The sequence below is a fragment of the Lutra lutra genome, chromosome 17 (genome assembly GCF_902655055.1).
Source record: "Lutra lutra chromosome 17, mLutLut1.2, whole genome shotgun sequence".
Taxonomy (NCBI): domain Eukaryota; kingdom Metazoa; phylum Chordata; class Mammalia; order Carnivora; family Mustelidae; genus Lutra; species Lutra lutra.
Genome location: NC_062294.1, coordinates 46,726,300 through 46,748,152, shown reverse-complemented (window position 1 = coordinate 46,748,152; position 21,853 = coordinate 46,726,300). Strand labels below are relative to the sequence as shown.

At 41.5% G+C, this 21,853-nt stretch overlaps 1 long non-coding RNA gene across 3 annotated transcripts; it reads left to right on the top strand.

Moving 5' to 3' along the window:
• The first annotated feature begins 1,277 nt into the window (after positions 1-1,277).
• LOC125089073 (uncharacterized) lies at positions 1,278-21,723 on the top strand. Of its 3 annotated transcripts, none has more exons than XR_007123845.1 (5): positions 1,278-1,362; positions 14,096-14,176; positions 17,570-17,765; positions 17,889-17,968; positions 21,694-21,723. It is a non-coding gene; the product is annotated as an uncharacterized LOC125089073 (long non-coding RNA). The 3 variants fall into 3 exon arrangements; XR_007123844.1 differs by lacking the exon at positions 21,694-21,723 and adding an exon at positions 21,069-21,280; XR_007123846.1 differs by lacking the exons at positions 17,889-17,968; positions 21,694-21,723 and adding an exon at positions 18,616-18,632.
• The last annotated feature ends 130 nt before the right edge of the window (positions 21,724-21,853 follow it).

Sequence of the window (21,853 nt, the reverse complement as noted above, 5' to 3'; positions counted from 1 at the left end):
TAATCTTTCTACTGATGTCCCTTTTCTGTTCTAGGATCGAACCCAGCATTCCACACTGCATTTGTCACATCTCCCTGGCGGTTCCTCTGTATTTCCTTGCCTTTCATGACCTTGACGCTTTTGAAGAGTACAGCTGTTTTATAGGATGTCCCTCAAGTTGGGTTTGCTATTTTCACGGTTGGACTGAATTGGGCATTTTTGCCAAGAATACCACGGGAATGATGTTGTGTCCTTCTCAGTGCATTATATCTGGGTTATATCCGGGGCTTCCTAATGTCCGTGTGTCCTGTTAGGGGCGATGTTGACTTTGACCCCTTGGTTATAGTGCTGTCTGCTGTGCTTTCCACTATAAAGGTATGATTTTCCCCTTTGTAATTAATAAGTATGTTAAGGGAGATACTTTGAGACTGTACAAATCTGGTTCCCTCAAACTTTTGCCTACTAATTTTAACACCTATCAGTGGGTCTTGTCTGCAACAGTTAATACCCAGTTATGTGCCTAATAGAGATTTTTTGTGTCAGTTTTTCCTTCTACATTTATGAATTTGAATTCTGTTGAGAGAAAGAGCTGTCCCTTTCCTCCGTTTACCTGTTTACCAGATCCTTTCCTTAGATCAGTATGGACTCATGGATATTTGTTCTATTCTATGGATTAAAACCTCTTAGAGTTCTTGACTTTGTAATTTTTGATGCTCATCAGGATATGAAATGTCATGCTATTGGGGTTTTAGTCAGAATCTTTCCTTTCTCTTCCTTTTTTTAAAGGATTTTTTTAAAAAATTTATTCATTTAAGAGAGAGACAGAGAGGGGCACCTGGGTGGCTCAGTGGATTAAAGCCTCTGCCTTCAGCTCAGGTCATGATCCCAGGGTCCTGGGATCGAGCCCCACATCGGGCTCCCTGCTGAGCAGGGAGCCTGCTTCCCTTCCTCTCTCTCTGCCTGCCTCTCTGCCTACTTGTGATCTCTGTCTGTCAAATAAATAAATAAAATCTTAAAAAAAAAAGAGAGAGAGAGAGAGCACAAGTGGGTGGAAGGGTGGATGGAGAGGGAAAAGCAGATTCCCCGCTGAGCAGGGAGCCCAGCGTGGGGCTTGATCCCAGGACCCCAAGATCACAACCCAAGCTGAAGGCAGACACTCAACTGACTGAGTCCCCCAGGCACCCCTTTGTCAGACTCTTTCTGAATACTGAATTCTAATGAGGTCGGACATCATCGATCTTTCCCATTGTGGCCTTTAGGAAATGCTTATAGTTGCTATTTTTATTTTCCTCTTGTTTTTCTAGGTTAGGATGTCAGGCTCCTAGTACAGATACAAAGGAGTCGATGTCTTGGGAAGAATGCCTGAAATACTTTAGGGTCTGTGTATGTGGTCTCTATATTTGTTAAGTGCAACTTCTGGGCTGTATGTGCCACATGTATGCTGATGAGTCCTGTTAGCCGTGGAGCCCTCTGGGAGTGGGCACTGAGATGCCGTGTGAAGTGTAATCTCTCTATTAGGGATTGACACCTGTGGGAGGGGGGCGGGAGGAACAGCACTGGGTGAATAGAGAATTTGAACTGTGATCCAGGCCCAAGGTTGGACTTGACTGATTCCACAAGGAGCTCTGGAGTGTGGATAATCTATTAGAGTCTTCTGTTGTTTGACTCAGAGCCAACTAGAGTTGTCCCCTATGTGGCTCAAGTTCCTGGGTCTTTTATCCCCGACTCCCTCAGTTACCCCATGGGGACAGCCATCTGTGAGCCTTTGGGCAAGGTGGTTCTGTGTACCCCTGGGCACTCAGGACCCAGCCTGATGGAGCTGACGGCATTCCCAGTAGCTGGAGTGGCAAGTCGTACCTCAAAAGGGGATCTAGGCAGGCTGTCTCTGCCTCCAGCATTAGTCACAGATTTCTGTCTCCGGTGCAGACCTATCCCCTGAATTCTGCCCTTGGATGTGCAATGACTCATCCAAAATCAAGCTCCAGATCTTTTCTCTCAAACCTGCTCGGCCTGTAGGCTTCCGTTTCTCAGTTGCCAGCAACTCCACCGGTCCCAGTGCTCAGGCCAAAATCTTTGGCATCGTCTTTGACCGACTCCCCTCTTTATTCCATTACGTGGCCGTCTGATCTGCAAATCCCATTGATTTAATTTGTGAAACATCCCAAATGCGAACACGGGGGACCAAGACACACACCATTTCTCCCCTGGGGTTTTACATTTGCTCCCTAACCACCCTGCTTGGGTGGTTATTCTCTAAATTATTCTCTTGATCTCTTGCATCTCTTGCATCTCTTGATGCAAACGTGATCATGTCCTTTCTCTGCTTATTACTGTCAGTGGCTTCACGACGAGTAAAATCCAGATTCCCCTCAAAGGCCTGTAAAGCCTGGCAAGGTTGCCTGCCACCTCCATCCTGGCCCCATCAACCCTGACTTCTTCTTCTCTTCCCCTCCTTGCTCACTCCCCTCTAACTGGAATTGCCCTCCCCCTAGGATCCCCATGGCTCCCTCTCTCCTGTCCTCAGGCCTCTGCTCAAAAGTTGCCTTCTGAGTTTGGGTGTCTCTGGCCACCCCTTTAAGCTTGCGGCTCCTGCTCTGGTACCCCTTGCCTTCTTGGCGTATGATCCTCCATGCCATTAATCCCCACCTGATGTAATTTACTCATCATTTTGTTCGTTATCTATCTCGCTAGCAGACTGCAGAAGATATGCAGGGGCAGCGAATTACCCCCGCCCCCGTGTTCTTGCTGAAACTCCAGCGTTAGAACAGTGCCTGGACAGAGCAGGGGCTCAATAAATATTTTTAAATGAATGCAAGAGTGAATTTATACAACACTTACCACTACCTTAGGTGAGTTTGTTCCTTTTTTAATTTTAATGATATTACTGGTTATGTGAATGCATTTTATTTTTTTTTAAAGATTTTATTTATTTATTTGACAGACAGATATGTGATCACAGGTAGACAGAGAGGCAGGCAGAGAGAGAGAGGGGGAAGCAGGCTCCCTGCTGATGTGGGGCTCGATCCCAGGACCCCAAGATCATGACCCGAGCCGAAGGCAGAGGGTTTAACACACTGAGCCACCCAGGCGCCCATGTGAATGCATTTTAAGGAGATATTCAAATGTTAGAGGTTGCACAAAAGTCCCCCTTAACATGGGTGGTGGGCATTCTACTTGTGTGTGTGTGTGTGTGTGTGTGTGTGCGCGCGCGAGTGCGTGTGTGTGTGTGTGTGTCTACCCAGGCACCAAGCATTTCTTCTCTCTTGTGAGCCTCCTGAGCTCTGTGGGTCTGGGACGTGAGGCAAATGAACACCTGCCTTTGAAGAGACTATATTAGTTTCCTCTTGCTGCTGTAACAAATTATCACAGGCTCGGGGGCTTAAAAAAAAAGTGAGTTTATTACTTTATAATTTTGGAGGTCAGAAGTCTTACCGGGCTAACATCAAGGTGGTGGCAGGACTGATTCCTTCTGGAAGCTCCGGTGAGGATCCCAGTTCCTTGCCCTCTGGCTTCCAAAGGCCGCCTCCATGTCTTGGCTCCTGGCCCCTTCCTCCATTTTCACAGCCAGCCACGTAGCTTCTTCCTCACTGACTTCTGCTTTCCATCCTTCCATCCTCTCTATTGAACTCTGATCCTCTTGCCTCCTTTTATGAGGATCCTTGTGATGACACTGGACCACCGGAACGATTGCTATGGCTGCATATGGGGACATAGTCCCAAGTTCTGAGGATCAGGACAAAGACCTCTTTGGGAGCTGTTATTCAGCCTGATTGCAGAGTCCTAGGATTGAACCCTGAGTCGGGCTCCCTCCTTACCGGGGAGTCTGCTTTTTTTTAAATAATTATTTTTTAAATAATTATTAAAATTATAATAAATTATTATAATAAAATAAAATTATAATAAATTATAATAAAAATTATAATAAATAAGTTTTTTTAATAATTATTTTTTTAAAAGATTTTATTTACTTATTTATTTGTGTGAGAGAGAGAGCAAGCAAGAGAGCAAGCACAGGCAGGCAGAATGGCAGGCTGAGGTAGAGGGAGAAGCAGACTTCCCCACTAAATAAGGAGCCCGATGTGGGACTCGATCCCAAGACGCTGGGTTCATGACCTGAGCCGAAGGCAGCTGCTTAACCAACTGAGCCACCCAGGCGTCCCTAAATAATTATTTTTTAAAAAGATCTTTATTCATTTATTGGAAAGAGAGAGACAGAGAGAACACAAGTGGGGTGGGGGGAGCAACAGAGGAAGATGGAGAAGCAGACTTCCCACTGAACGGAGAGCCTAACACGGGGCTTGATCCCAGGACTCTGGGATCATGACCTGAGCCAAAGGCAGATGCTTAATGACTGAGCCACCCAAGCACCCCATGTCGAACATTTTTTCAAGTGCACATTGACCTTTTATATATCTTCTTTGGGAAGTGACTGATATCTTGCTCATTTTTTTTAAAAAGATTTTATTTATTTATTTGACAGGGACAGATCACAAGTAGGCAGAGAGGCAGGCAGAGAGAGAGAGAGAGAAGCAGGCTCCCCGCTGAGCAGAGCGCCCGATGCGGGACTCGATCCCAGGACCCCGAGATCATGACCTGAGCCGAAGGCAGCGGCTTAACCCACTGAGCCACCCAGGTGTCCCTATCTTGCTCATTTTAAAATGGAGTTGTTAGGCGCCTGGTGGCTCAGTGGGTTAAAGCCTCTGTCTTCGGCTCAGGTCATGATCTCAGGGTCCTGGGATTGAGCCTCGCATCGGGGGGTCTCTGCTCAGCAGGGAGCCTGTTTCCTCCTCTCTGCCTGCCTCTCTGCCTACTTGTGATCTCTGTGGTCAAATAAATAAATAAAATCTTAAAAAAATAAAAAAAATAAAATGGAGTTGTTTGTATTCTTCTTACAGATTTCAAGAGTTGTTTATATATTCTGGATACGAGTTAGATACAGGGCTGTAAATGCTTCCTTCCATGCCATGGTTTGCCTTTTTATGTTCTTAACTGCAAATTTTGAAAATCAAAAGCCTTTAATTTTGATGAAGTCCAGTTTTTTTCTTTTATGATTTGTATTTTTGTGTTCTATTTAAGAATTCTGCACCTAGGGGTGCCTGGGTGGCTCAGTGGTTTAAAGCCTCTGCCTTCAGCTTGGGTCATGATCTTGGGGTCCTGGGATCGAGCCCCACATGGGGTTCTCTGCTCGGCAGGGAGCCTGTTTCCCCCTCTCTCTCTGCCTGCCTCTCTGCCTGCTTGTGATCTCTGTCAAGTGAATGAATAAGATCTTTGAGAAAAAAAGAAAAAAAAAGAAAAAAAAAGAATTCTGCACCTACTTCAGAGAAATATATATTTTCTTCTGGCGTATTATAGTTTTAACTTTCATATTTAGTTCTATGATCAAATTTGAGTTAATATTTGCGTATGATGTGAGGTATGGGTCCAGGTTCTCTCTCTCTCTCTCTTTTTTGCATCTGGATGATGGATTGTTCTATAAGTCTTTATATGAATTTTTAGAATGAATTTCTTATGCACAGCTAATTGTTGGTTCTTGCATTTTTATTTTTTCAATTTTATTTATTTAAGAAATCTCTATACCTCATATGGGTCTCAAACTCATGACCCCAAGATCAAGAGTTGCATGCCTCTCTTACTGAGTCAGCCAGTGCCCTGGGTCTTGCCTTTTTATCCAGCCTACTATTCTCTGCATTTTAGTTAAAGCATTTTTACCATTTATAATGTGATTATTCATATCATTGAATTTAAATCTACCTTTTTTGATATTGTCTTTTACTTTCACCCTCTGTCACTTATTTTTTCTCCTTTTTTCCTTTTTGGTTAATTGAGGGTTTTTTTTTGACTTGTTTGTTTTTAGCATTGTGATCTCTGTTATTGGTTTATTAGCTGTATATCTTATTTTATTGTTGTTGCTCTAGGGTTTACAGTGGACAACTTACCAGTCTACCATCAAGTAATGGTGGGCCACTTCACATGTAACATAACTATATTTCCATTCCTCCACTCATTCTTTATGCGACTGACATAGGTTTTATTTCTACCTATGATATAAACCTCATAAAATAATGTTATAATTTTTATTTTAAGAATAATATTTTAGGGGCACATGGGTGGCTCAGTCGGTTAAGCATCTGCCTTCAGCTCAGACCATGATTGCAGAGTCCTAGGATTGAACCCTGAGTCGGGCTCCCTCCTTACTGGGGAGTCTGCTTCTCCTCTCACTCCCTTTCTCCCTCTGTGCTCTCTCTCTGTCTCTCAACTAAATAAATAAATAAATAAAGTCTTTTAAAAAAATAAAATGAAAATAATATTTTAAGAAATCAATGATGAGGGGCGTCTGGGTGGCTCAGTGGGTTAAAGCCTCTGCCTTTGGCTCAGGTCATGACCTCAGGGTCCTGGGATCAAGCCCCGCATCAGGGTCAGCAGAGAGCCTGCTCCCCCCCGCCCGCCTCTGTCTGCCTCTCTGCCTACTTGTGATCTCTAGCTGTCAAATAAATAAATAAAATCTTTTAAAAAATTAAAAAAAAAGAAATCAATGATGAAAAACCCCTTTGATATTATCTATGCATTTCCCATTTGCAGCACACATTATTTATTTGTGTAATCTAGGTTTCCATCTGCTATCATTTTTCTTCCATTTGAACAACTTCCTTTAACTTTTCTTCCAGTAAATGTCTGTTGGTGATAAATTCTGGTTTTGTTCATCAGAGAAAGTCTTTATTTTTATTTTTATATATTTTTTGGAAAGTCTTTAAATTCCCTTGAGAGAGCTATTTTATTTGGGTATAAAAGTCTAGGTTGACATTTTTTCCCCCTTTCAGCTCTGTAAAAATATAATTCAATTCTCTTAGTGTCTGTGTAAATTCTGATTAGAAATCATTAATGTTTCTTATTTTTGTTCCTCTTCTTTTTTATCTTATCTTTTTTTTTCCATTAACGTATAATGTATTATTTGTTTCAGGGGTACAGGTCTGTGATTCATCAGTCTTACACAATTCACAGCACTTACCATAGCACACACCCTTCCCAATGTTCATCACCCAGCCACCCCATCCTTCCCTCCACCCTCAACAACCCTCAGTTTGCTTCCTGAGATTGAGAATCTCTTATGGTTTGTCTCCCTCTCTGGTTTTGTTTCATTTCTCCCTCCCTTCCCCTGTGATCCTCTGTCTTGTTTCTCAAATTCCTCATATCAGTGAGATCATATGATAATTGTCTTTCTCTGACTGACTTATTTCACTTAGCATAATAGCCTCTATTTCCATCCATGTCGTTGGAAATGGCAAGATTTCAAGGTTTTTGATGGCTGTATAATATTCCATTGAGTATAGATCCCACATGTTCTTTATCCATTCATCTGTTGTTAGGCACCTAGGCTCTTTCCATAGTTTGGCTATTGTGGACATTGCTGCTATAAACACCGGGGGGGCACATGCCCGTTTGGATCACTTCATTTATGTCTTTAGGGAAAATATCCGGTAGTACAATTGCTGGGTCATAGGGTAGCTCTATTTTCAACTTTTTGAGGATCCTCCATACTGTTTCCCAGAATGGCTACACCAGCTTGCATTCCCACCAACCGTGGAGGAGTGTTCCTGTTTCTCTGCATCCTTGCCAAAACCTGTCGTTTCCTGACTTGTTAATTTTAGCCATTCTGACTGGTGTGAGGTGGTATCTCACTGTGGTTTTTCCTCTTCTTTTTAAAATGATTTTATTTATTTGAGAGAGAGAGAGAGAAAATGAGTAGGGTGGGCAGAGGGAAGAGAGAAGCAGACTCTCCACTGAGCAGGGAGCCGTATGTGGGGCTTAATCTTAGGGCCCCAATTTCATTTTATGATTAACTAGTTTTCAGGACTTCAGTTTTTATGAAGTGTGTTTCTTGGATCTGTGAGTTTAGAGTTTTCACCACACTTAGGAATCTATTATCCATTATTCCTTCTGAAATATGTATTTCCATCCCCCCTTTTTAAAAAAGATTTTATTTACTTATTTGACAGATAGAGATCACAAGTAGGCAGAGAGGCAGGCAGAGAGAGAGAGAGAGAGAGAGAGAAGCAGTCTCCCCACTGAGCAAAGAACCCGACGCAGAGCTCGATCCCAGGACCCTGTGATCATGACCTGAGCCGAAGGCAGTGGTTTAACCCACTGAGCCACCCAGGCGCCCCAGCATACCTAATAATTTTTAATTGAATGATGGACATTGTCAATTTTACTTCTTCTGATATACAGTTAATTTACTTGTGGTTCAGTTTGATTCTCTCAAAGTTTATATTCAAGCTTTGTTAACTAGGTTTAGAATAACCTTCTTTGGAGAGATATTGAGTCCAACCAGTAAGGCATGGCCCCTCATTGCCTCCACTGAATGCCCTAAATGATGAGGGAGGACTCTCCTTTTGGGCTGATCATATCTTGAACACCTTTCAGCTTTGAATGAGCTCTGGGAACTGTTTAGTTCATAGCTACCTATCTTTTATATGTGTGACCTTATGGAGTTTCACCCTATGTGTGCACAATTTAGTATTCAGCAAAGACTCTGGTGGGTGGGGGGGTGTCCCATGCAGATTTCTGAGGCCCTTTTTCTGCATAGCTCCCTATTCTCTCTTATCACCTCTGCAGCCTATTACATACATATTCTTAGTTTTCTTTCTTTTTTTAAAAAAAGATTTTATTTATTTGAGGGAGAGTGAGAGAGAGTGAGAGAGAGCATGAGTGGGGGAGGAAGGAGAGGAAGAGGGACAAACAGAATCCCTGCCAAGCAGGGAGCCCAAGGTGGGGCTCAATCCCAGGGTCCTGGGATCATGACCTGAGCTGAAGGCAGATGCTTAACTGACTGAGCCACCCGGGCTCCCCACATACTCTTTTTTCTGTCATGTCAATTCATCCAATATTTCTTTTTTTCTCTCTGTGATTTACTGGTCAGTCTTTTGTTAATCCCAGTATCCTGAATTCTTTTCTTATTTCATCACCCTGACCTAGAAAAACCTCAGCATTAATTGAATCTAGAGTCCATTTTCCTCTTGTGTCTACAACTATGGCAATTTTGTGCAGCTGAATACACAACTTGGTAGACTGGCGTCAACACAAATGTTTCATTGGAAATAGCCTGAATTCCTCCTGTGATTCTGCCCAGCAGATCCCTTCTATTTCATCTTTCAACTCTTTCTATCATTATCTGCCACTGGGCTTTCAAATATTCTCAGCCATCCTCAGATCTTTATGCTTCTTCCTCCCTTTTAAAATATGCTTGTGTCCTAATCATAGAGAGGTTGGAGTTATCTGTTGAGAAATCCCTGTGTTTCCTCGCACAATTCAGAATGATAATCACTTTACGCCCATTCTTTTTTTTTTTAAGATTTATTTATTTAACTAATCTCTACACTCCGCTGGGGCTTGAACTCATGACCCTGAGATCAAGACTCAAATGCCCCCCTGACTGAGCTAGCCAGATGCCCCCATGCCCATTCTTTTTTCCTACACTTATGTTAAGTGATGAATTCCTTTTTAAAACTAAGATTAGGGGTGCCTGGGTGGCTCAGTGTTAAGTGTCTGCCTTCAGCTCAGGTCATGATCCCAGGGTCCTGGAATTGAGCCCCTGCATCAGGCTCCCTGCTCAGTGGGAAGTCTGCTTCTCCCTCTCCCACTCCCTCTGCTTGTGTTCCCTCTCTCGCTGTGTATCTCTCTGTTAAATAAATAAATAAAATCTTATAACAAAAAAAAAACCCCTAAGATTAATTTTTTTGCTAATGCACAGGCCTGGTGTTTCTTCTCCTCCTCCTTCTTTTTACTTAGTAGTGGACTTTGATTTAATTAATATTAAATATGTCTTTTTACTGTAATCCAACAAATCCAATCTACCAGCTCTTACCCATCAGTATTTAAACTCTCTCTCTTCCCCATGAAGTTCTGGTTACTCTTTTACAGTTACATTTATTGGTAGAGTGATCTGTACTCCCCTCCGTTTTCTCACTCCCATACACCGAGTGCATAGTAAATTGGCCTTCCATCACACAGCCCCATCACATTTATTTTATCTTTTAAAATGGGTCTCTGTCAATACCTACTGCCTTGTTTATTTATTTTTTAAAATTTCATGTATTTTTTTAAGTAATCTCTACACCCAAGGTGGGGCTCAAACTCACAACCCTAAGATCAAGAGTCACACACTCTTCCAACCGAGCCAGCCAGGTGCCCCTCTTCTGTCTTGTTCAGATATCCCCCACGCTCCTTCCTTGGAAAGCCTCTTGTTCCCTACCAAACCTTTGATAGGTGGAAGTCATTCAGGCCTGTGAGATCTACAAATTATCTTCTAGGAAATGTACCCCTCAGAGATTTTCCAAAGATAAGGCAGAGTCCTATGTTATTCTCTAAGCCCTCACTGTTTAACGACCTCACAATTATTTGACCTCATCCCTGTAGGGAATACAGAAAAATATTTTCTTCCTGCTCCCTCTGATAGCATCTTGCAATATTTTCTTGAAACACCGATAATTAACTTGGATAATTAGTATGCTGAGAAAAAAATGTTTAGAGATTTTTCTTGGAGACACTGTCATTGATGCTAGAAATAACATAATAATCACAGCTCTAAAGAGATGAGGTCAGTAAAACCAAGCCTGTAACTGAGGGTTCAGCCTTTCCCTCCCATGGCAAATCTGGTAAACTTTGGGTTTACCGTCTTCTAACAAAGGTTGCTCAGGTGAGTGGAGTTTTAGTTCAGATTTAGAAACTGGGAGAAAAGAGGGGTGGATATTCAGAGATGGGAATCTGCACAGCATCTGGACAATACTGCCTTTTCATGAGTACACACAAGAATCCGTGTAGAGCCTGCCTTACTGGGAAAGGATGTTCTCTAATCATTTGGAGATTCTCTTCCCCTTGCCCACTTGCCTACAGTGTCTCCTTGATTCTTTCTCTGCATTAGTTCTGCCCCAATTTTTACCTCTGTTCTTTGATTAAACCTTAGTCTGAGATTCCTTAAGTGTGGGATCAAAATGCATTAAATGCATAATAGGGAAAATTAAAGGCCTGATGCATAACATAGAATGTCTTAAATAAATATTAGAATGTCTTAAGTAAATATTAACATCTTCTGTTTCCACTGGACCTTGTCTGGATGAGACTGAATTTGGGCAATTTATTTATATGGGAGAGTGCTACATGTGCATGGCATGAAAAATTTTAAAACATTGTCTGCATCTTAATAGATTGGTACACTAAGAAATTATATCTTATTGTAGGTTCTGATCTTTTAATCAAAATAATACACCTTGGAATACATGCCAGACCCAATTACGGAAGAAGGCATGCTTACCTGTGACTATCTCACAGCTGGGTTCTCATTTCCAATAGCATACTTGAAACCAAAACCAAAATTCTGAGACGTGGTATATTGTTCTTACAATCAGACATCTGATGTGGATCCTTCCTTCTGCTCTGTGTTCCAGGGACATAAAAATCCTGAAAGCAAATATGACCGATCAGGACCATGGCTAGCACAGGGTCAGTGCTCACAGGGGCTTAAAGATTTGGTGCAATCTCACTGAACCTTGGGGGACATGGACTTTAGGAAGCCATCTTCACACTTTTTTGCTCAAGCACAGAGCCCATACAGAATTCATCATCAGCCACTGTATTCCCTTGGTCAGCAGCACCTCTGCTGCTATTTCTATCTGTGTGTATGTGTCTGGTTCCTGCTCTTTCCTTTGCTCTGAAATTTATTTGTCTGTTAATATTTGATTTGACAACCCAACTTTATACTTTCCAAATCATCCACCAATTATTCTGGTCCCTCATACCAAATGGCTGTTTTCTAATTTGTTGAATTTTCTATTTATTTATAATTTTTAATAATTTTATTTATTATAGAATTATAGATTCTATAGATAATAGAATTATTCTAGTTAATAATTATATTAATAATTATAGTTGATAATTACACCAATAATTATAATTTATAGATAATAGAATATTATAGAATTATAAATAATTCTATTTACTTATAATTTATTTATATTTTTTATATTATATAATAATTACATATTTATAATTTTTTCTGGACACTTCATCGTGACCCATTGATATATTTGACTGGTTTTCAATTGTACCCACACTTTAATTGCTGTAATAAGTTCTAGGAAATCAGGTAAGCAATCCATTGTTATTATTATTATTTTTTTAAATGAATCAGTTTCTGTATGTTTGAAAATTTTGGTAATAAAGTATTGGGGAAAACGACTTGGATTTTTTGTACAATTATAGCTAAATTTCGAGATAAATTTCCCAATTCTCCCCAAAGCTGTCTTGCTATTTTGACTGACATTGAACTGAATCTACACATTTGAAGAAGTTTCAAGAATTGAATCTATACCTTTGAGGAAGTATCAAATCTTGAGGCATTATATCTTCCCATCCAGGAACATGCGATGAATTCCACTCATTCAAGATTTTTTTAATGCTATTTATTTATTTTTTTACTTTTCTATTTCCAGCATATTACTGATCTAGTTTGGTTCCAAGATTTGAAAAGTGTTTATTCATAATATATCTTAAATTTTTAAAAAGATTTTATTTATTTACTTGACAGAGAGAGACAACAGTGAGAGAGGCAACACAAGCAGGGGGAGTGGGAGAGGGAGAAGCAGGCTTCCCGCTGAGCAGGGAGCCTGATGCAGAGCTCGATCCCAGGGTCCTGGGATCATGACCTGAGCCGAAGGCAGGGGCTTAATGACTGAGCCACTCAGGCACCCCTATATTTTAAATTTTGCATACTTGTGTAACATTTGAGCAAATTACTATCTTATTACTTCTAAAATATTTCAGCGTGTTCTTCAAATATTACACATAAAAATGATCTAATTTTCAAAGAGAAATAACTTTTTCCTGCCATTTTGTTGACCAAGTCAGAAAAATAATGAATTGTGTGCATGAGTTCACGTTAGTCATTTCTCCCCCATGAAATGAGATTGTTTCTAATATTCATTGTCATATTAATTGTGGGTAGTCTCGAAATATATCTTCGTTAATGTTGTATTATTTTTAAGATATACTGATCATCCAGTTTAGGTCCTTGACTCAAGAGTTGTATTAAAAAATTACATAGGGGGACACCTGGTGGCTCAGTTAAGTGTCTGCCTTCAGCTCAAGTCATGATCCCAGGGTCCTGGGATCAAGTCCCACATGGGGCTCCTTGCTCAGTGGGAAGCCTGCTTCTACTTTGCCTGCTGCTCCCCCTGCCTGTGCGTGCTCTCTCTCCCTGACAAAAAATTACATTGGTTTATAGAAAGATAACATTTGACAGAGGGTATTTGATAGGATCCAGTGCAACATAAGCTACTTGAATACCTATCTGTCAGATAGATTAGGCTTTTACATAAACAAAACCAAGCAAATGCTCAAATCAAGCAAGAACATGCAGTTTCAAATAACACAATTAGTGAGCTTAAAGCATTATTTTTAACAGATTTTATTTATTTGTTTGACAGAGAAAGAGAGAACGCACAAGCAGGGGTAGCAGCAGGCAAAGGGAGAGGGGGAAGCAGACTCCCCACAGAGCAGGGAGCCTGATGGGGGCTCAGTCCTAGGACCCTGTGATCATGACCTCAGCTGAAGACAGATGCTTAACTGACTGAGCCACCCAGGTGCCCCTTAATGCACTATTTTTAACAATTAAGTGGAGGATATGCATTCTGTGTTAAGAAATCTGTCAATGTAAAGAACATATTGAAATGACTTTTGGCGTGACAATAATGACTCTATTCATATTTGTTTATTCATGTAATAGATATTAATTGACTGCCTACTAGTAACAGATAGTTCTAGACCCTGGATATGGACTGAAAACATGGAGACAAGACCCCTGCTTTGTGGCTCTCATAGTTCTATTGGAGGAAATGGTCTTCCTTTGATAGAAATAAGGTTATCCAATAAGATCATTTCAGTTGTTATAAGTACCACATGAGATATAGTAGGTGATGAGGAGAAAAAAAAAACTTCAGGGTTAGGATTTTTGTGCATGACAAGAGGATAGTATTCCCAGAAAGGAGTTTTTAAAGAAATTATGGTGAGAACTGTAGTTCATTTGACTTGAAGACACTCATGTGTTCTTTCTGTTTCTGTCCAGGTGCTATGGACCTGAGCAAAATCATACCTCAGTCATGACCTTTAGTCACTGAAGCAATGATTACTGCTAACTTGACAATAGGTATGGTCATCCTTGCTCAAACTGGAATAAGGACTGTGGGTAATGCTTTACTCCGTTGTCATGTCTGCTCTCTTTTTCGGAGACCTAGATTGAGACCATTAAGGCAAATAATCAACCATCTTGCTTTAGCCAATACTTTGATCCTTCTTTGTGGAGGAATCCCTTTGACAATGGTAGCCTTTGGGTTGAAATATTTCCTATATAATGTCATACATAAACTTGTCTTTTATTTTCAGAGTGGCCTAGGGAAATTCTCTTAGCATCACCTGTCTTTTGGGTGGTTTCTAGGCCTTGAGTATTGACCCTACAAACTGTAGATAGGCAGAACTCAAATTCAAATCCCCAAAGCACATTAATTCACCATGTGTCCCAAGTTGAATGTTTCATTGGCTGATAAATATCATTGCTCCCATGAAAGCGACTGGACCAAAGACTAGCAGAAATATCAGTGTGAAATAAAATCTGGGGTATTGCCCTAATTGATTGATTAGTGCAATTACAGAATCAACACATTTAATTATTTTCACCTCTATTGATGTTATTTGCTTGGGATTCATGATATGGGCCAGTGGGTACATGATATTTTTCCTTCACAGGCACCAACAGCAAGTCCAACACATTCCCAGCACTAGGCAATCCTCCCAAATATCCCCAGAGACCAGAGCCACAAAAGCTATCCTAAGACTTGTGAGCGGTTTTTCTATATTTCATTCTCTCTCTTCCGGTTTTGAAATGCATGCTTATCTTTTTGACAACCACCCGTTGTGGCTTGTGAACACCAGTGTGCTTCTAGCATCTTGTTTTCCAACCCTCAGTCCCTTTTTGCTCTTAAAAAGGGACCCTCGTATCTCCAGCTTCTGCTGTTCCTGCTTGAGGAAGTTGTAGAATTCACCCAACTACTGACAGCCTTCTAGAACATTGGATCTCCTGCTGTCAAGTATGTGAAGTGTATTCTCGGCACCACTGATGTGTGTTAGACACAGTGGTGAACAGCAAGGGTATTTGATCCAATGAAGTCAGTGGGGAATCCAGACGTCAGACAAATAATGATAGAATTGCAGTCACGCGGACTGGTGCACTGAGGAACTCAGGACAGCATGTTTAAAGACTGTGGGAAGCTTCCCTTTGTATCTGCAGCTTAGGCTACTCCCTGAGCATTTTGGAGGAAGTTTGCCAGCCTTAGTGGGTGTTTTAGGTAAACAGAAAAGCGTGTCTGGACACCATTTGCAGGAAGGAACAGAGAACATACAAATAACTGAAGGAAACCCATGTACCTTGTATGCCAAGAGCAAGGGACTTCGGCATGATCGAAGGATGGATGACGATTAGCTAGGTCTTACAGATTAGGTGAAGAATTTGTATCATGACTCTCAACAGTTGTTTCACACAATTTAAGGATTTTCGTCTAGGAGAAAGGAGGCATTAAAAAAAACGTCCAATTTGCATACCCATTCTGAGCATGGTTTATTGGATTGAGCAACAGTGGCCTTGGGAAGCAGATACGGGAGACTGTTGTGGTCCACCAGGTTAGAGAGGACGATACTTCTGATAAAGATGATGAAAATGAACATGAGGGGGAGCAGCACATGGACTTAAGAAAAACTTCCTTAGAAAGAAGGAAGCAGGGGCGCTTGGGTGGCTCAGTGTGTTGAGCCTCTGCCTTCGGCTCAGATCATGCTCTCATGTTCCTGGGATCGAGCCCCGCATCGGGCTCTCTGCTCACTCCCCCGCCCCCCACCTGCCTCTCTGCCTACTTGTGATCTCTGTCTGTCAAATAAATAAATAAATAAATAAATAAAATCTTAAAAAAAAAAAAGAAAGAAGGAAGCACTGAGCTTAGCAATCATCTTACCAATGGTTATTTAAGGCTGCTGTGGACAGTGGCTCACCATTCTCCGGAGACATGGGCACCTGGAGGGATTGTGGTGGTGTATCTCGATCCTGAGAAATTGGGAAGCTGTCCTTGGGATATAGAAATACCGCACATTCTTTTCAGCACGTGGCGTGTGTTGTGTCTCTAAGGCATCTGCTTCACGGATGTGTCTGGTGAGGTATCACACACGTATACATGAGCGGGGGACAGAGGGAAGGCTTGCTTTGGGGATACACATTTGGGTGCCGACAACATATATCGGTACTAGGGACTTAGGTAGGGTTGAAATAAGAGGAGGAGCAGTTTGAGAGTGGAGAGAATATGCCTGAGAACTTAGTAACAAGTTAGCTTCATTTAAAGATCTGATAGAGGAGATAGATCTACACTTCTACTCCATTCATTCCTTTATTCATTCATTTTAACAAAAATATTCAATGCTCCCTTACTATATGCCTGGCACTGTTATAGGCAATGTTTCAGATATGAATATATAGGAAGAAGTAGTGGTCCTTATGGAGTTTATATTCTACTGTGAGTGGCAGAAAATATTAAATAGATACCATAGTATTTTAGCTGAGCTAAGTGCTCTATTGAAAACTAATGAGTAGGAGGGGGACAAGAAATGCCCTGGGTGATTCAGGTTTGGTGGGGTTTTTTTTTGTTTGTTTTTTGTTTTTTAAGATTTTATTTATTTATTTATTTGAGAGAGAGAGAGTGTGTACGTTCTCATGAGTGGGAGTGGGGTTGGGTAGAGGGGGAGGGAGAGGTAAACAGAACCTTTTCTTTTCTAAAAGATTTTATTTATTTATTTGACAGAGAGAAAAAGATCACAAGTAAGCAGAAAGGCAAGCAGAGAGGGGGAAGCAGGCTCCCCGCTGAGCAGAGAGCCCCATGCAGGGCTCAATTCTAGGACCCTGAGACCACGACCTGAGCTGAAAGCAGAGGCTTAACCCACTGAGCCACCCAGGCACCCCTAAACAGAGAGAATCTTAAGCAGACTTCCCCTGAGCGTGGAGCCCGACGTGGGGATTGATCTCATGACCTTGAAATCATAACCTGAGCAGAAACCAAGAGTTGGACGCCCAGCTGACTGAGCCACCCCCTGTAGGTGATTCAGTTTTCAATAATCTGGTCAGGAGATCCTTCCTGAGAGTGTGATATTTGAGCAGAGTCTTGAAGGACTGGAGGGAGCACGTGATGCATACAGCCTTTGGCAAGAACATAGAGGGTAGAGCGGATAGGTAGGGGAAAGATCTAGCAAGGACAGTTAGTGGTGCATTTAGGGAATAGGAAGGTGACCAGAGGGGCTGCGGGGAGACTGGGGAATGAGCCACAGGAGGAGTTTAAAGTGCCAGCTTATATGAAGTATTGTAGGTAGTGTAACTATTTTGACTTTTTTAGGGAGCCACTAGATATTTTTGAACAGAGGAATGACACGGCCCTATTTATCTTCTGAAAGAAAGATGATAGTGGTTTTCTATTTTACCAGTTCCAAGAACTCCCTTCCCTAATGGTTTCAGGATGGGCTTGGCGGAGGCGATGTTTGTGCCATATTTGGAAGCTGGAAGAGAAGCAGTAGCCATATGCTCTGAAGGGCAGTGTGGCCCAGGTGCTGCCGAAGCTCCCCACGGGGCTGCTCATCTGCTGACTCAGCGGTGGGCATGGGGCCCCAGCTCCTGCCAGGACCTTGTTCAGCTCTTCCCAGCACTGTGCCAGGTGTGTGTGCAGCCCAGGACTCGGTGCCCGCTTCTGTAGGTCACCCACATTGTAGGAGGTGGAGGTTGTGAGGCACCGACTTGGGTCCCAATTTGTCCTCATCCTCTCCTATTTCACACCTAGCTTTTATGGCCTATGTGGCCTGTCAACCGACCTCAGGCCCACCCCTGCACCTGCGTGGCATCCCATAAACTCCCACAACGGTGGAAGGTCTAATCCTTATTTTAAGAAAACCTCCTATTCCATCCCCCTCCCAGTGGTTCTACTTCTCTGATTGACTCCAACCTGATACAATGATGTTCCTCCTGGGTTCTTGCTTGGAAGATCAAAGGACACAAGGAGGCAAAGTGCAATAACAAATTTGCGTATATTTTTACACATTTGCTTTTTTCCTTTTCTGAGGCAGTTACAATCCCCAGGCAAATAGGAGTCTTTTTTTAAAGAATTTATTCATTTATTTGAGAAAGAGTGAGAGCGAGAGAGATCACAGAGGGAGGGGGAGAAGCAGACTCACCACTGAGCAGGGAGCCCAGTGTGGGGCTCGATCCCAGGACCCTGAGATCGTGACCTGAGCAGAAGGCCTCCTGTTAACTGACTGAGCCAGTCAGGTGCCCTCTCTCTCTGTCTGCCTCTCTGCCTACTCGTGATCTCTGTCTGTCAAATAAATAAAATCTTTAAAAAATATATATCACAACCATATATATATTCACCATAAAGTAAAAATATCGCAAGTTGTAATATATTAAAATGAAGAACATTTTTCCAATGGCAACATTAAGGGACTGAAAATCAACCCACAGAATGAGAGAAGATACTTTTTTTTTTAAGATTGTATTTATTTATTTGACAGAGAGAGATCACAAGTAGACAAAGAGGCAGGCGGAGAGGGAGAGAGGGAAGCAGGCTTCCCGCTGAGCAAAGAGCCCGATGCGGGACTCGATCCCAGGACCCTGAGATCATGACCTGAGCCGAAGGCAGCGGCTTAACCCACTGAGCCACGCAGGCGCCCCGTACTTTCTTTCTTTCTTTTTTTTTTTTTTTTAAAGATTCTATTTATTTATTTGACAGATCACAGAGAGGCAGAGAGGCAGGCAGAGAGAGAGAGAGAGGAAGTCGGCTCCCTGTTGAGCAGAGAGCCCCATGCATGGCTCGATCCCAGGACTCTGGGATCATGACCTGAGCCGAAGGCAGAGGCTTTAACCCACTGAGCCACCCAGGCGCCCAGAGAAGATACTTTCAATAGATATAGATCTATTCATCTATTGAATGGATCTGTATCTATAACTGATACAGGATTTATCTCCACAATGTACCAAAAAAGAACTCTAAAAATCAGTAAGAAAAATACACCTCAAAAGAAAAAATGACTGCTACCCACACATCAGAATGGCTACACTGAGAAGGAAAGAAGATGCCGAGTACTGAGGTGGATGAAAAACAACTGGAACTCTACACTCCCCATAAATGTGTAAATTAGTACAATTACTTAAAAATAAACTTTATTGAGGTATGATTGGCATGTAAAAAGCTGTGCATATTTAATACATACAATTCAATGAGTTTGAGGATAAGTATACGTCCGTGAAACCATCACTATCAAGGCCATAGACATATCCATCACCTACCAGAGTTTCCTCCTACCTTCATCTTCTTCCTTCTTTTCTTCTTCTTTTTTTTTTTTTAGATTTATTTATTTATTTGACAGACAGAGATCACAAGCACGCAGAGAGGGAAGGGGGAAGCAGGCTCCAGGCTGAGCAGAGAGCCCAATTCGGGGCTTGATCCCAGGACCCTGAGATCATGACCTGAGCCGAAGGCAGAGGCTTAACCCACTGAGCCACCCAGGTGCCCCCTCCTTCTTCTTTCTTTTCTTCTTCTTTTTTCTTCTTCTTTCTTCTTATCTACCCTCTAAGCAAGTTCGAAATATACACAACAGGGTTGTTAGCTAGAGACAGTATGTTGTATAGATTTCCAGAATTGTCTTTATCAATAAAATTTAACAATATTAATTCTTGATAATGTAACTTGTATAACTGTAATTTTGTAGCTCTTGAACATCACCTCCATGTTTCTTCCTCCCCAAGCCCCTGGCAACCACCATTTTACTCACTGCATCTATGATCTTGACTATTTTGGATTCTACATATAACTAAGAGATATAACTATCTGGCTTATTTCACCTGCCATAATGTCCTCCACGTTTTTCAATGTTGTCACAAATGGCAGGATTTCCTTCTTTTTAAAGGATGAATAATATTCCATTGTATGTTTGTGCCACAATGTACGTCCCTGCATACTGTTTTCCATAGTGGCTGCACCAATTTACATTTCCACCAACAGTACATAATGATTTCCTCTTCTCCACATCTTCACCAACACTTACCTTTTCCTTTTTTTCTCTTAATGATAGTCACTCTGACAGATGTGAGGTAATATTTCACTGTGTTTTGATTTGCATTTCCCTGGTGATCAGTGTTGTTGAGGATTTTTTCATGTACCTATTGGTCATTTGCATGCCTAGAAAAATGTCTATTCAGGAGCTTTGTCCATTTTTATTTTTTATTAAAGATTTCTTTTAATTTTTATTTATTTGACAGAGATCACAAATAGGCAGAGTAGCAGGAAGAGAGAGAGGAAGGGAAGCAGGCTCCCCACCAGGCAGAGAGCCTGATGCGGGGCTCGATCCCAGGATGCTGGGATCATGACCTGAGCCAAAAGCAGAGGCTTTAACCCACTGAGCCACCCAGGTGCCCTGCTTTGTCCATTTTTAAATTAAATATCTATAGATCTGAGCTCTTAAAAATTACAGGAGTTCCTTATTTTTTTTAATATTAACCCTTTATTGTATATATGATTTACAAATATTTTTTCCCTAATCTGTAAGTTGCCTTTTTATTTTGCTGACTTTTTTTTTCTATGAAGAACGTTTTGACTTTGAATTAGGCTCACTTGTTTATTTTTGCTTTTGCTGTTTGTGCTTTAAGTGTCTTATCCAAGAAATTATTGCCAAGACCAACACCAATGAGCTTTTTTCTGTTTTCTCCTAGGGGTTTTGTCATAAAGTCTCATGTTTAATTTTTAAATACATTTCGAGTTGATTTTTTGTGTATGGTATAAGATAAGGGTCCATAATTCTTTTGCATATGGTATCCTGTTTTTCCAGCACCATTTATCCAAGAAACTCTCCTTCCACATTACGAATTCCCGGCTCCCTTGTTAATGACTGTTTGACTGTATATGTGTGAGTTTATTTCTGGGCTCTCTATTCTGTTCCATTGATCTATGCGTCTGTTTTTATTCCAGGACCATGCTGTTTGATTACTATGGCTTTAAAATATAATTTGAAGTCAGGAAGTGTGATGCCTCCAACTTTATACTTCTTGCTTAAGATTGCTAGGTGCCTGGGTGGCTCAGTGGGTGAAAGCCTCTACCTTCAGCTCAGGTCATGATCTCAGGGTCCTGGGATCAAGCCCTGCATCAGGCTCTCTGCTCAGCAGGGAGCCTGCTTCCTCCTCTCTCTGCCATCCTCTTGCCTGCTTGTGATTTGTCTCCGTCAAAGAAATAAATAAAATCTTTAAAAAAATTATTTAAGATTGCTTATTTGAAGGCTTTTGGGCTTCCATCTGAATTTTAGGATTTTTTTTTCCTATTTCTGTGAAAAATGCCACTGCAACATGATAGGACTTGCATCGAATTAGTCCATCACTTTGGGTAGTATGGACATTTTAACAATATTCTTTCAATCCGTGAACACGAGATGTCATCCCATTTATTTTTGTGTTTTCTTCTATTTCTTTCATCAAGGATAATTTATGCACCTCCTTGGTTAAATTTGTTCCTACGTTTGTATTGTTTTGATGCTATTGTGAATGAGACTGTTTTCTTAAAAAAATTTTTTTAAAGATTTTATTGATTTATTGACAGAGAGAGAGAGATCACAAGCAGGCAGAGAGGCAGGCAGAGAGAGGGGGAAGCAGGCTCCCTGCTGAGCAGAGAGCCTGATGCGGGCCTCGATCCTTAGGACCCTGAGATCATGACCCGAACGGAAGGCAGAGGCTTTAACCCACTGAGCCACCCAGGCGCCCTTC